Raw genomic sequence first — 15,838 nt, 5'->3', positions numbered from 1 at the left:
TGATTTTCCTCGGAAATGTCTACATTTCTGACAAAATCTGCCCTGGGGGTGTTGTCTATCCTTGCTACAAGGCAATGGGAAGACAGTGGGAGTCGGCATCTTATTGGAATGAATACAGGATTCGAAGATAGTCGGACATGGATTCAAATCCCAGTTCCAGGCCTCAAGCTGGGTAGCCTGGGTGAGGTACTTCTGACTGGTCCTCAGTTTGCTTGTCTGCAGACAAGGATGATCATACTCACCCAGCCTCCAGTGACTCCAGAGAGCAGTCACTAGAGCCAGTCAGTCAACGCATGGGGCACAATTCACAGAGTCAGGGCGATTTGGTGTTTGTAGTTGTTGAAATGAGCAAGCGGGTATTCGGATGATTCACTGCCCAAGGGAGGAAAACCGACCTACCACCTGCCCGATAGAGGAGAGCAGCCAGCTCTGGGCCACCACCTGGGAGTCCTTGGAGCCCCCTGGGATTGAGTTCTTCCCCTCCCCACCCCCTTCCCCCCCATCATTTGTGTGTGGTCTATACCACATACATTATTCATGGATCATAAAGTCCTCCAAGCCAGCCCCATCTGACCCCTTTGATGACATCCCCACAGCTGCCACCCAGTGCCACACACAGAGAACACACTAAATCCCTGCTTCTTGACTGACTGAGTCAGTGTTGGGGTACCTGCTTTGGTCCCTGCTTGTTGGCCTTTACAGAGCCTCCACCTACTAATACTTGTCCCCGCACATGGAATCCATCCCTTACCCAGGCCTTTTCAAACAGGAAACTTCCCCTGTGGCCCACTGGCCATTGTTTCCTTTCAGGCCTTCATCACTTCCCATGTGGCTGAGGTTATGGATTTCAAAGCAAGGCCACAGAATGTGAGCTCCAGGCTGCTTTTTTCACGGCTTCTGCCAGTCCTGTTGCTCTGCATCCATCCCTGAAAAGCTTTGGCTGGAACCAGAGGCCAATAGGCTGAAGTTCCTGTTGCCTGGCCCTTCTCAGCATCCAAACCAGCAAACCAAGGGCTTCCCCGGGGCTGAGTGACCTCCTCTGGGCAGCGGGCCAGAGCCCAGCAAAGCGCTGCTTCTTTAGCTGCTGAGGCTGCTTGAGGCCTGGGCTGCATCCCAGAGGATGAGGGTCCAGCTGTGCGGCTGGGAATCTCAGGGGCTCAGGGCTGCACGGAACTTAGGGGCCACCAAGTTCAACCCTTCTGTTGTTCAAAGCAGGCCGAAGAGGCACGGCAACCAGAATAGGGTCACACTGCAATGTAGGGGCAGAAGTGTGCTGGGCCACAGCCCTGTTCCCCAGCCCTGGGCTATTTCCTCCCCAAAGGTCCCAGTGCCTGGACTAGAAGAGTCCAAAGCCTGGCTCCACCCCTTTCCTTTTGAGTCCTCTGCTATTTGGCTTTTTCAGGGAAAAAGAAGTCTATTTAGTTTGTTGTTTCCAATTTCAGACTAAGAGGTACTGGAAAGAATAGTATCTATAAGGAAAAAAACTGTTATTGTCTCCCTTTGATGGATGAGGAAGCAGAGGCTCCCAGATAGGAAGTATCTTGCCCAAGGTCTCACAGCTAGTGCTGGGTTCCAACTCAGGCAGCTGGCTTTATCACATTATGCTGCCCCATCACCCTCAACCTCAGATGCACTGGCTGCTCCTTGGAGCCCCAGAGGCCAGGCTCCTCAGTTTGGGCAGCTCACTGTAGGGGTCCAGTCACTTTCTCCAAATAGTCATGAAGATTCTAGAGGCAACTGAAAAGGGCAGGAACTTTCCTTTCTCTAGTCCCACTGTTCTCTGAGCCTCAGTTTTTATGTGTTTTTGGTTTGTTTGTTTTTAGTCAGTAAAACTGGGGGCTCAAATTAGTTCTCCAAGATTCCTTACTTATTAAGAGCTAACAAGCGTGGAGTACTGTGCTGGGCCCTCATACGGAAGCATCAGTGCCCACCATCCCTCTCCCGGAGAGGAGGGGGCAGCACATTCCCGGCTTCAAGGGCTTGGATGAGTGGAGAAAACACACAGTCTGGAAGAATATATACGTGGGTCTTTGACTTCGGGTCCAAGGGGCCCTTCTAACCATTATAGGATCCATGGGAGGAACTAGAGTTTTGGGAGTGACTTCTTTCCCATTCCATCCTCCAGGTCCCCTCTCATTCCATGTGTGTTCCACCTGCCTGATTTCTCAGCCCTCAAAGACCTCACGGGACCACGGTTTGAGGGTGCAGAGACCTGTTTTCCCCAGGTCCTTGCACCTCTCTGCAGCGGGGTGCCGTGGGATGGAAAGGGGTATGGGGAGGGCCTCTCCCCACCTTCCAGGGCAGTGTCTCTGCAGGATGAGTTCACAGTGCCCTGAGTAACAGTACAGTGGGCATCCCCTCCTCACTGCCAGGTGCAAAAGGCCTCTCTTCCACTGCTGTGCCCAGATGTGCCCACCAGGTTGGAAGAGGTGACGAGGGCAGTCCTCTGGCTCCCGTCATTCCCCTACTTCATCTTTATAACAGCACCACCAGAAATTCTGGAGAAAAGGAAACTGAAGGCTGAAAATGACTCACACAAGGTCTTATAAGGTACAGGTGGCAAAACCAGGACACAAAAGCAAATCTGACTCCAAACCTGCCACCTATCCACTGAGTGACCAGTTTTAGCATCTGCTGACTCGTGGTCAGCCAGTGAGCCCTTCCCCCACCCCAATGGAGATTTCAACCAGACCCTAGAGCCTCAAACTCCTTAGTGAGGTCACAGGTTCTCTCTGAAGCAAACCGCCGCACCCAGCCCTGCCCTGGCAGGCCTTCTTCTCTAATACACGTCCTGGGATGTGTCCAGTTGCATGACATGTTTTGCTGGGACTAGTTCCCTCTAGCCTTCCCCCAGTCCGAGCCGTCCCAGATTACCAATCTCATCCATCCTTCTGCAAGCGGGGGGTTATGTCTGCTAGTACAGGGGGCTGAGGGCTCCTACGGCCCTCCTACGGCCCTGGGAGACCCAAGGTGCCCATCCCCCTCGGAATGTTTGCCGCTTGGACCGAGTGACCCAGTTTCCCCAGCGGGGAAGCTCAGCTGGCGGGCTGCGCAGTTTGACATCTGTGTGTCTCTCCTGCCCCCTGTCGGTCACTGTGCAGGAGGCTCTCAAATGTCTGCGATCCCACTTGGGGCCTCGGTGCATTGACTCTCAGGCCTGCAAATGTTTGCTGAATTAACTGAGTGAGGAGTTCTAGGCTCTGGGGTCCAAATTGGCCGAATAAACAGGGACTGCCCTTGACAAAACAGTGAACTCACTGTAGCTGAGCCTGGGCTCCTGCTAGCTGCTAACTACCCCCTTGGCTGTCCTTTTCTCCCTTCCTGCCTGCCCCTCCTGTTCCCTCCCTCACTGGCCTGCTGCATTCCTCGGAAGAACTAGAATGTCCCAGGCTCAGGTCAACTGGTTTCCCCCCTCCTACCTCTTACAATCTCCTCTACCACCTCCCCTTTGAGTGGTCCCAGTTCTCTGCTTGAATGCCTACAATGACAGCACACTCGCTATCAGAGTAGCCTTCCCCATTTTCTGAGAGCTATAATCAAAAGAATTGTCTTCCTTTCTTCTAGACACTAAACATGACCCCTGTTACTTCCACTCAGAGACTCAGTTCTTGCCTCTTGGGCGAGTCACTCAGAAGTCTGACCTGCCCACTCTGTGACAGCCTTTCAGCTCCTTGAAGGTGGCAGTCACATCCCTCAGACTTCTCCTTTCTCGCCCCAAACATGCTGGGCTCTTCACTTCCTGAGGCTTCCTTAAAAGGGGGAGTCTTGAAAACCAAAAAGCCTGGGAGACACAGACAGTGACTCTCCAATGGTGGAATTCTAGTCTTTTAGTCTGAAGACCTCCTGAAAGGCACCTATCTGCTTACTCCTAGGAGAAGCCCTAAATAACAAGTGGGATAATTCTTTAATCACTATTTCACAGTGTTTTAGATTTAGAATTTACAAAGCTCTTTTACAAAGAGCTCTTTTACAACTTACAAAGCTCTTTTACATGCTATCTCAGTTGAGTGAAATTATTTTCACACCCATTTTAGGGATGATAAAAGTGAGGACTCAGAGAGGAAAAAATCTTGTACATGATCACACAGTAAGTGGATGATAGCTGGCACTCATATCTGATCTTCTGATTCCAAGTCTAACATTCTTCCCACAAAAGTGTTTGTTGTGGCTTCTGCCTCTGGAGAATGTGAAAAGATCAAAAAAGGCAGAAAAAAAGTATTGAGCACTTACTATTTGCCAGGCACTGTTCTAAGTGCTTAATATGTGTTAATGTTCAAAACAACCACATAAGTTGTGTACTATTATTATTGTTCCCATTTTACTTACCAGGGTTAGTAAGAAAAAGTCCAGTATTCTAGCCCATACAGTTCAGCTGTAGAGTTGGCCCTTCGAACCGCATCCCACACCGCTCCACACTTGCCTGGGTTTGTGCTCACATCTTTGTTTCTGTCCTTGCCTCTCTTTTACCTGACGGGTGATACTGAGGAGAAAGTTCGAGAATCATCCTCTGGGGGCAGGGTGGGGAGACCTTCCTTCAGAGGCAGTGTGGTAGTCGGGAGCCCAGAGGCTGGTTCAAACCCAGGCTCTGCACTTTCCAGCTGAGTGACCTTGGGCAAGTCAGTCAACCTCTCTTCCCCTCGGTTTCATCATCTGTAAAATGACAGTAACACTAGCACCCACCCTGTTGGGTTTCTGTGGGTTGTAAGTTAACATTTTGTAAAGTGCTTAGAGCAGTGCATGTTTATTATTAAATTGGAAACTCTGGCCATTTGAGCTGACTGGGGCAAAGCCTGGAGGGTGGGTCAAAGCAGGGGGCATCCTGTGGAGGCACAGGGAGAATGGGCAGGGGGTGGGGTGGGGAGAAGGATGGAGGATGTGAATGACTTTCAGCAGGAACTGACCTTTCCACGGAGTCACGAGTTCTCTGAATTAAGAGGATCTTCCCGAGGCATCTAACCCAAACGGGCAGTAGAGCAGTAGAGCAGGCAGGAGTCTCGCCAAAGGCCTGGGAAGACCAGGAATTCCCCGCTTCCTGAGACCACAGGACAACTGCAATAAAATAAATGACACTTGGGAGGCTGGGGTTGGGAGAGGTTCCCTTTGGCCTCTTAGGGAGTCTTGACAGCAGGGATATTGAGTCCAGATGCCTTTACACCTGGCCTCAATTTGGCTTCATATCCTGTGAATTCTTAGGCATGATCCAAACCTGCTGTAGAGCTGTATGAGCTCTAGGCTGCTAGCTACACTGATAATAAGAGCCAACATTTATGGATTCCCATGCACTGGGCCCAATTCTGAACACTTGCTTGTTAACTCTTTTAATTTTTACATCATTGCTTTGACACTGGTTTAGCCCCACTTTACCTAGGAGGAAATGGACACACTGAGAGATTAAAATATTTGACCATCATCATGCAGTGAGTAGTGATCAGAGAATGAGAACCAGATCCTTTGACTCCAGAACCAGTATTCTCAGCACAAGGGAAAGCCACTCGTTTCAGAAATAATTGAAATTGTGTATTGAAAAATTCTTTATTTTGTCTGAAAATTGAACTGGGTCTTTAAAGGTTTTAGAGAAGCAGGTTTCTCTTTCAGTTTGTGGCAGCATTTTCTCAGAACCAAACGGTGACACGGATAGCATCCCTTGCTCCCCCAGCAGTATCCGAGTGCTTGTTTCATGCCAGGCGTTGCACCAGGCCCTGGGGAGGCTACACAGACTCAACCACTGCCCCATGGAGTTTACAGTCTGGTGAGGCAGAGACACTGGACAGGTAGTTGTGGCAGCATATAATCCCACACCATGATGAGTGTTCTGAAGGAAAAGTCCAGGATACTCTGAGAGTACATGATGGGCATAGGCAGTGTCCTAGACTGGTGGGGGAAAGGGCACATGGCAGGAAAACTTTTGTCTGTACGTGTGTAAATGAAAGCTTTTCATATGCAAGAACATCTTTTTCTAAGATTATTTCTGAGTGAGTATAAATAATGGACATGGACTCAAATTTCACTCAGAGAAAAGAGATTCAATACTTACTTCCCACCTCTTGGAAGAGGCTCAGAGTTCTAGACACAAGAAGGCTTCTTAGACTGCATAGTCCCTGCGTGGGTAAAGAGGGTGAAAACTGCTTCTCTGGTGTCCAGTGAGCTGGCATAAGAGTATCTTCATGATCCCAGGACCTTATATTATAGTGCCCTGGTTCTCCTTTAGAAAATGACAATTCATACACATTTATGGTGTGCTCCAGCTTTCAGTAGCAGAGTGATCTTGTTAGGAGCCCTGGCTTTGGTGTCAGACTGACATGGGATAAGTTACTTCATTTCTATTGGCCTCAGTTTCCACTCTATAAAACAGATCAATAATAGCATCTACTTACAGGGTTAATATGAGGAGTAAATGAGATAACACCTAAGAAACGCTTTAGAATCTTGCTGGATACATGACAAATGTTCAACCAGTGTGAACTAGTATTAGCCTAAGACTTACTAGCAAGTTTAGGATATTGGGATGAATCTGCATTTATCTCAAGACATAAGGCAGAATTGAATTTATTTTTAAATAAACACATTGCCTAAGTTGTCTCCATACCTTTGTCTCTTCTTCCTTTCCTATTTACCTTTCTATTTACATTATCTAGTTCTATAGACTTTCAGAGAGAAAGGTCACAAGATATAAACTTGCTTGGAGTTTCTTATGTGAAAAAAGAAGGAAAGTCAATATGGAAATTCTCTCCAGCATTCCCTGGTTATTTATAAAATCTACCCAGAGCAGGAAACAAAACTCTAAATATAAAAACCACGTGAAAACTTCCATTTAGGGAGCTCCAAAGTGCTTTATTTTTAATTTATTGTTATGACTGTGGAGGCTATTGTTAAATTTCAGACACTGTGGGGTGGTAGGAAAATCCCAAGTGAATTTTGCCCACAACCTTTCTGGGGTCCAAGGGAGGAGGGGTTGCTGTGAGTGGCCTTCAGAGCCCAAGCACACACAAAGGTGCCTGAGTGGTGGCTTCTGGCGGTGCACTTTGGGGATGACTTTCCCTCTGCCCAAAGCAGTAATGACTCTGCAAACAGAAAGATGCTCCTCTGGGGGATTCCTGCCCAGGTGTGCCCTGGGTGTAAGAAAGCTATATCCGGGTTTCTGATGCTCTGAGGGCAGGAAGACAGCTCTTGTTCCCATGGGCTTCCAGAGAATGCACCAAGATTTATCTCCCTCCCTCGACAATGGCTAGAATGCTGCCTCTCCAGGCAAAAATAATTGCTTACCATAATTACACTTGGCATTTGGGTAACACTTTATGGCCACTAATTAGTTAAATGTACACAGCACCCTGTGAGACCAAAGGATCCCTGGCTCTGCTTTATGGGGGGGGGGACAAAGGGACGGGGAGTAACCTCAGGCTGTGGCTCAAGTCAGACTGGGCTTGTGCCCAGCGCCTGCTCCCGCCCCAGACCCAGCACAGCAAGCTCTGCACAGCTGGCAAGGGTTTTAGCTTTCTTCTTCCCCAGAGGGACAAGGAAGTGGTGGTTTCCTAAACCATTCATTCTGCTTTGGTAATGGATATTGGAAATGGTACTCTCTGAGCAATCTCTACAGTAACCAGAGGCTCTGGTTAACCAATCGCCAAGCATCTCTTGAGGTCCAGCTGTAAGTATGTGGGGACTTATCTCTGTGCTGATGTCCTGGGGAAAAGGCATGCCTCCATTCCTCCCCCAAAGAGTGCATAACCTAGCTTGGGTGGAGTGAGGCAAAATAACGTACAGGAAATAATTAGAGTGTAAGCCAAAATGGAGAGAGTGACATGGAATGGAGTTTGCTGAAGGTTAAAAGAAAGAAGGACTTGAAGGTGAGCCTGGGAGCACTAAGGAGAAGGTGAGCCTTGGGTGGTGTGATTGAAGAGACAAGGGTACCAGTGAATGTGGAGAATGTGGAGGACTCTGTTGTCCCCGCTCCTGGGAATGCTGTGAGCAGACACCTGCCGCTGTCAGCCATTTCAGGGCTTTCCTCAACTACAGAGAGCTGCCTTACCCCCAAGGTCACGATCCTTTCCACAGTGGTCTGATGACTAAACAATGCAGAAATACAAAGGCCCAGGCATCTCAGCTCATCTTGGGACAACTCTGAAGGCCACAAATTAGTGAGACCTTCTAACTCCAGAGCCCCCCATGGGGTCAGCTGAGGCTGGCGTTGGGTCTGATTGCAGGTCCACTTTTCCTTCCTCCCAATCCTAGCTCTTTCCCTTTCCTTCCACAGGCGTCAATCTCAAAGTCACTACTTAAGAAACACCCTGCATGCTGAACTTTTTCCAGGGAACCCACTATCAGAAAGTTAGGTAAATGGATTTCCATTAGGGACCACTCCAGGATGTTGAGCAGGAAAGTCGGATGTGGGCTTTGGTAAAGACTAACCAGGCTAGAGCATGTAAAATGGGTAAGAGCAAGGGAGAGGGTGGAGGTGAGAAGACCAGCTCGGGGCCAGCTGGACCAAAGGGAATGCAGGCAATGAAGAGAATCCAAGAAATCCATATGAAGAAGGAAGAAAAGACAGGATTTGGTAGCAGGTTATTTTTCAGAGAAAGAAAGGTCAGAGATAAAAGGGTTAGTCTATGTTGTTTTTTTAAGTTATCACATTACCAAAATAATAAGATTACAGGATGGAGGACTGTTGTCCTAAATTCTGTTTTAGACTTGAGTTTGAGGTGACAATGAGACTTCCCAGTGAGATATCTTGTGGGCAATTGTGTATCTAAAACAGGAGAGTGGATAAGAGGTCAGGATTGGAAAGCTTGATTTGGGAGCTATGTCAGTCTATATCTTTCAAAGACGGTCATGACAATATCTCCCATTGCACATGCTCTTCTACATTGTGACCTGGCTACTGGCCCCATTGAGAAGTGGAGTCTAATTTCCTTGCCCTTGAACCTGGGCAGGCTTGTGAAAGCTTCGATTAATAGAGCACAGTGGAAGTTCTGCTGTGTGACTTTTGGGCCTAGGTCAGAAAAGGCCATGCAAAAAAACTAAATATAAAATTACCATATGACCCAGCAATCCCACACCTGGGCATATACCCAGAGAAAACCATAATTCAAAAAGACACATGCACCCCAATGTCCATTGCAGCACTGTTTACAATAGCCAGGTCATGGAAGTTTCCCAAATGCCCATTGACAGATGAATGGATAAAGAAGATGTGGTACATATATACAATGGAATATTACTCAGCCATAAAAAGGAATGAAACTGGGTCATTTGTAGAGATGTGGGTGGACCTAGAGACTGTCATACAGAGTGACATAAGTCAGAAAGAGAAAAACAAATATCGTAGATTAACGCTTATATGTGGAGTCTAGAAAACTGGTAAAGATGAACCAGTTTGCAAGGCAGAAATAGAGACACAGATGTAGAGAACAAACGTATGGACACCAAGGGGGGAAAGTGGGGTTGGGGGTGGTGGTGGTGGGATGAATTGGGAGATTGGGATTGACATATATACACTAATATGTGTAAAATAGATAACTAATAAGAACCTGCTGTATTAAATAAATAAATAAATAAATAAATAAGAAAAGGCCATGCAGTTTCTGCCTGGTTATCTTGGAATGGAAGCCAGATGCCACGTAAGAAGTCTGACTACCCTCAGACTACTCTGCCAGAGAGGCCGTGTGTAGCAGATTACAACCAATGTCAACTGCCAACCAAGTGAATGACTCATCTTGGATATCCAGCCCAGATGGAATGACTAAAGCCCCAGCCAACATCTGACTGCAACAACATGGGAGACCTGAAGTTTGAACCACCCAATGGAGCCCTTCTCAAATTCCTGATCCATGATTGTTTTTAGCCGCTAAGCACTGGGGTAATTTGTTACACAGCAATAGTAATCGGAACACGGGTCATTAGCATAGGAGAGAGTAGGACCTCATCATTGTGTTCTGCATAATAAGCTCCCGTCCTCTAATCTGTTCCATGACACTGCATCCTGCCTCACCTTCCCTACCCTACCACCACTCACCTTCCACGGAACTGCCAGGGTTCTTTCTTAAGTGGTTCCCAAGTAATCTTATCAAATCGCTTCCCTTCTTGAAAACCTTCCACAGTTCCAAATGGCCTGCAAAGGTGCTCAAATTTCAGTATGTACTATAAAGTGGTACGGTGGTCAACTGTAATGACCATGGGGTGCCCAGACATTTGGTCAAATGTATTCGGGATGTGTCTGTGAGGGTGTTTCTGGATGAGATTAACATTTGAATTGGAAGACTGAATAAAGCCGATTGCCCCCCAATGTGGGCTGGCCTTATCGAATGAAAGATCTAAATAAAACAAAACGGTTGTGTAAAAGGCAACTCCTCCTACTGCCTGATTGAACTGGGATTATGGTCTTTTCCTGCCTTCAGACTCAAACTGAAAACTTCTCTCTTCATGGGTCTTGAGCCTGTTGGCTTTTGGACTGGAACTGACACCATTGGCTTTCCTGGTTCTCAGGCATTTGGACTCTGACTGGAATTTATACTGTCAGCTTTTCTGGGTCTCCAGCTTGCCGACTGCAGGTCTTGGGACATAGCTGTATCTATCTGTATCTGTATCTGTGTCTTAATCTGTATCTATATCATCTATCTTTTTTTTTTTTTTTTTTTTTTTCGCAGTACACGGGCCTCTCACTGTTGTGGCCTCTCCCGTTGCGGAGCACAGGCTCTGGATGCGCAGGCTCAGCGGCCATGGCTCACGGGCCTAGCCGCTCCGCGGCATGTGGGATCTTCCCGGACCGGGGCACGAACCCGTGTCCCCTGCATCGGCAGGCGGACTCTCAACCACTGCGCCACCAGGGAAGCCCTATATCATCTATCTTTATCTATATCCTACTAGTTCTGTTTCTCTGGAGAACACTGACTAAAACAGTTGGAGTCTGGGAATTGATTCCCCACGTGATTTTGATTCTGACATCGGTTGACAAACCCTAGCCTACAGGATACAGTCCTTTACAACCCAATAGTCTGCTCCCACTTCTGTTAAACATCTCACCACTACCCTCAAGAGGACAATGGCTTTGCTGCAGAACCTCTATATTCTCTATTTATCTACCAGCTTTCATAGTTTGAGCTTTAATTTCTGTAATTTGTATTATGAAAATAATAATTGTATTCTCAATATAAAAATATATAAAATGAAATTGTAAATTAATAATTTACATAATGTGCTTTTAAATATGCATGTGCATAAAATTTATAAATTAAATAGTAACAGTAGGAAAAAGTATCTCTTTCAGATAAACATCCCCATCACCACCCCTTCCATGCCCCTGGAGAATCTGATATTCTGTCCCACTGAGCTAAAAACCACTACTTTAGCCAGTAGGGCTCCCTGAAGATCCCCTAATCATGCTAGTCTCTCTTCCTGGAAGGGTTTTTGTTCCTTTGACATATATTTATTGAAGATTTAGCATGTGCCAGGCACTGTGCTATGCAACGTATCCCTCCCTTCCAGAGAGAAGCAATTGATTCTTTCTCTGAGGACCATAGCCCCTGAGTCTGTACTTGTATCCTAGCCTCGTCCTGCCATGATGTGTTAGTTGTCGCCTTCCCTAGACTGTGCAGCTTCTCAGGTCAGGGGTTGTTATCTTGCTCATATTTGTATCTCAGTCACTGGCACAGTGCCCGATACCTAGTAAGAACTCAATGAATGTTGATGAATGAGTTCATAAATGAATGATGATAGCCCAGTGTCTGGCACATCAGAGATGATCAATAAATATTGGTTGAAATGCTATAGAACTGAAAGTACGGGTCACAGAAACAAGGTCAGGAAGAATTTCAAGAAGAAAGGTTTCTTGAACGCAGTCAAAAAGATCCCAAAAGATCAAGAAGGGTGAACACTGAGGGGAAAAAGGAAACATTGGATTCGACAAAAAGGAAGTTAATGTTAAATCCTAGGAAAAAAATAGCAATTGACAAAATGTTTATCACAAAACCAACAAGTGAAGATCAGTGTTTACTTAGCTTCCGAGTGTTAGTGGTACCTCTTTACATCCTGTAACTGGGTGAGCTCCTGTGAACCCTGAAGTTTATTATGCCACAGTCTTCACTGAGTAGCCAGTTAAAATGCCCATACATTAACCATCAAAGCTTAAAAATCTTTCACTCACACTTGAATTTTAAGCTTAACCATACAGTTATCTTTCTTAAGAAAAAATGGGACCACTAGCTGAGGGGTTATTACCACATAATTTCTCTCTCCATTCATTCTTTGAGCACATATTTATTATGCTACAAGCTGTGCTGAGTAGGGTCCATTCTTCAGCTAATGGGGCAGATTCTATTAGTAGAGCTCATGTGTACTTGTGGCTCCATTTTTCAAATCCTAAATCCTAGACTTGCTGGGATTCCCAGGGCAGTTTAACTCCTGGGAAATTCCTCTTAGGAAACACTTAAACTCTTCTTACCATTTGCTGTACCAAAAACAGCACTAGCTCGGGCAGCTAGGATGTCTCCCTTGAGTGGAAACATTGCCCAGAGTACATCCTAGGGAACCCTGGTTTACATTCTGGGTCATATTAAAATGAAGGCTTCTTTACTGCAGGATTTGAGAGAGTCCTTTTTTTTTTCTTTCTTTGCCAGTCTTTTATATGCAAAGATGCATGGGGGCAGGGTCGGAGGCTTGGATAATACAGTATAAAGTGTTTTCTAAACTCATTTTTTTCTTCTTGGGACCATTTTATGGGATACTGGGAAATACTGATATAGATTATGTATGTTCATTCACTCAACAAAAATTGTTTGTGTCAGTTATGTGCCTGACGGTGTGCTGAGAACTGTGGATAATATGGTAAGTAACCAGACACACAGGACTGTCCTTATGAAGAACTGGGGGGAGAAAAAGACATAAATCAAACGCACTAAATTGTAAATCGAATATTTACAACAGTAAAATTGCAATTGTGACCGTGCAATGAAGGAGAGCCACACTACATGGCAAGTGAGAGCCTGTAATAGGGGACTTCAGTCTGGTCAGGGAAGGCTGCTCTGAGGAGGTAACCTGGAAATGATCCCTGAAGTATGAATAGGAGTTCACCCGGTGATGAGAGTGGAGAAGAGCATATGCTCTGGGATGGGAGGGAGTTCCGTGAGTGTGTGGGACAGAAAGAAGGCCAATGGGGGATGGGGAGCAAGATGAGGCTAGAATGGTATAAAGGGCCAAACCATATAGGACATTATAGGCCATGTTAGGAATTCTAGTCTTTATTTGAGGAGCAATGGAAACCATCGATTTGTGTTTTGGAAAGATCATTCAAGCTGCTGAGTGGACAACTGATTGGAGGCGGGCCAGGGTGGATCTAGGTGGACTGTTTAAAAGGCTATTGAAGTGGTCTAGGATGATGGCTATTTGGTGATGGTGGTGGAAGAGATGATGACAAGAATTCATCCTCATTGGTCTAGATCAAGTCCCTCTTCTACAAAGCAGCTGAACCCACACAGAGCTGGGTTTGTAATAATACACAGGTACCATCCACTTCACCAGAAATCTTCTCTCTGCACCTGAGGGATTGGGGGTGTAGAAAGGGGTGGTCTGCTCTTACCTCAATTCATTCAAGCAAATCACTGTATAGAAGCTTTTGTCCTCAGATTAGAGATGCTCTCTGGAGCATCTGTCATTAGGATCCAAAGAGAGCCCCTGACTGTAACCATGTTCTTTGGGGTCTGCTTTTACCCTATGGGACTATAGGTTTGTTTCCAGGCATCTGGGAATTTCAAAGCTGGGAGGTGTCACAGAGATCTTCTTCACCCTCAACTGTATGCAAGAATTTCTTCTAAAAAAAAAAAAAAAAGAATTTCTTCTACATATTTGAAAACACCTCAAACAGGTGTCCATTCATTCTATCCCCAATTACAGTAGCTATAAGCTGTCTCATCCTGTCCCCAAGCCTCTGGGGTCTTTAGAGCTTAAACACTATCTCATAACTCACCCATAATAATTGCTCTCATTCTCATATTTTACATACTCTCTCATTTCCTCACAATAGCTTCAATTTACAGAGTTTAAGTGACATGTTCACAGTAAGGAAATTTAGGGTCACACCCTTATGAAACTTTGCTTGGAACATACGATTCTACCCTGTGCATTCTACGTCGTCTGGAATTTTACAATGAACACGTATAATTCCCCTGACTACTCCAGCCCACACTGAGTTCTCTTATAACTAAACTTTTATACTTAACTTTAAATTTTTTATATTTTAATAATTCAGTGACTAATTTTAAGTGTACCTGATTTTTTTTTTTTTTTGGCGGTACGCGGGCCTCTCACTGTTGTGGCCTCTCCCATTGCGGAGCACAGGCTCCGGACGCGCAGGCTCAGCGGTCGTGGCTCACAGGCCTAGCCGCTCCGCGGCATGTGGGATCCTCCCGGACCGGGGCACAAACCCGTGTCCCCTGGATCGGCAGGCGGACTCTCAACCACTGCGCCACCAGGGAAGCCCTAAGTGTACCTGATTTTTATCCTCATCCAAGGAAATTCTGGGTAGGGATCATGTCATACAATTTCTCCCTGTATTTTCACTATGCTGGGCACATAGAACATGCTTTTAAAAAGATTGATTAATTGATTAGTTAAAGGAGCTCATAATTTTTAAAATGTCATGGAAATACTGTCTATGGTCATGCACAAACATGTGCAAATATTTGCAGAAATCCATTTCTTCTACTAGGCTATTTACAGTTGTGTTGAGGGGCTGGGTTTCCCCAAAGCTGGTTTCTTCTTGCTAATAGTGGGCTCACAGAGATAGCTTGTGAGATCTCAGAACTTAATTGCATTTGTGTGAGAAATTTTAGGTACTAAACACACCAGAAAATATAGAATCTACAACTTTTTGTCATATTCTATTAACTTTATAACCTCACCAGTGTTTATAAGTGGATGGAATTCGACATGAAAGATACAGGAAGACTACATACAACACACCATCCAGAACTCCTTAAATTGGAATCTCCACCCGACATGGGAGCAGCAAGAGGATTTTGCCTAATACCCAATAAGGAGCAGCAAATAAAGCTTTGATTGCCTCTGACTTTAGAAGTTTTGTCCAATAATTGAGAGTCTGTGAGTTCCCATCTCCTTTGCAAGTCAGCTAATTTTTGCCTCTAAATTGACTACAATCAAATGAAATACTCTCTTCCAGTTGCTATAAACTGCTGAGGTTAAAACACCATTCTTAAAGTAGGCAGATACTAACACAGTTACTATATATTTTCCCACTATGTTAGTGAGCTAAGGAATTGTCTATGTCATTTGTTGTAAAATTTTTTGTTACAATTTTCCCTGTCAAAGTATTGTATCTGTTCACAACATAGAAGGGGAGAATGGATATTGGGGAGGCAATCAGCCTCTAGTGTCACCCCTAATATGTAGGGATGACTTCAAATCAAATGCTTTCACAGACTGGGAAAAAAACCAAACCTACACATTGTATTCTTCTTAAATATTTGTAAAATATATTGGATCTCTAAGCCTGTTTCCTTACCCGATAAAAAAAAGGGAGGGATTATAAGCCTGCCTATCTCCTTGGGTTGTTGTGAGGGTGAAGCAAGCCAATGCAAGGAAAGTTTTTGCAGAATGCCTGGTATGTAGTATGCGCTCAGTAAAGTCTGGCTTCTATTTTTATTATCTATTCGTGAATTATGTAATCCGATGTACTTGTTCAGATTTCAACCTGTGGGAAGGAGAGGCTGCTGCTGGAGAACGATGCATGTCATTTTCAAGAACCTGGTTCATATGGGGTACAGTGGAAAGCGTCCCGCAGTGGGACTTAGTTAGTGGACTTAAGTTCTGTCCCCCACCTTGCAGACTTATG

General features: G+C 45.5%; 1 long non-coding RNA gene across 1 annotated transcript; it reads right to left on the bottom strand.

Annotated features, from left to right (window-relative positions):
• Positions 1 to 6,002: 6,002 nt before the first annotated feature.
• On the bottom strand, positions 6,003 to 13,583 carry LOC141279554 (uncharacterized). Its single transcript, XR_012334019.1, has 3 exons — positions 13,568 to 13,583; positions 10,010 to 10,105; positions 6,003 to 6,341 (listed from the first exon to the last, which is right to left on the bottom strand). It is a non-coding gene; the product is annotated as an uncharacterized lncRNA (long non-coding RNA).
• Between the last annotated feature and the right edge of the window lie 2,255 nt (positions 13,584 to 15,838).

The sequence above is a fragment of the Tursiops truncatus genome, chromosome 1, assembly GCF_011762595.2.
Source record: "Tursiops truncatus isolate mTurTru1 chromosome 1, mTurTru1.mat.Y, whole genome shotgun sequence".
NCBI classification, from domain to species: domain Eukaryota; kingdom Metazoa; phylum Chordata; class Mammalia; order Artiodactyla; family Delphinidae; genus Tursiops; species Tursiops truncatus.
Note: the sequence above shows the minus strand (reverse complement) of the source record. Positions and strands in the feature narration are given on the sequence as shown.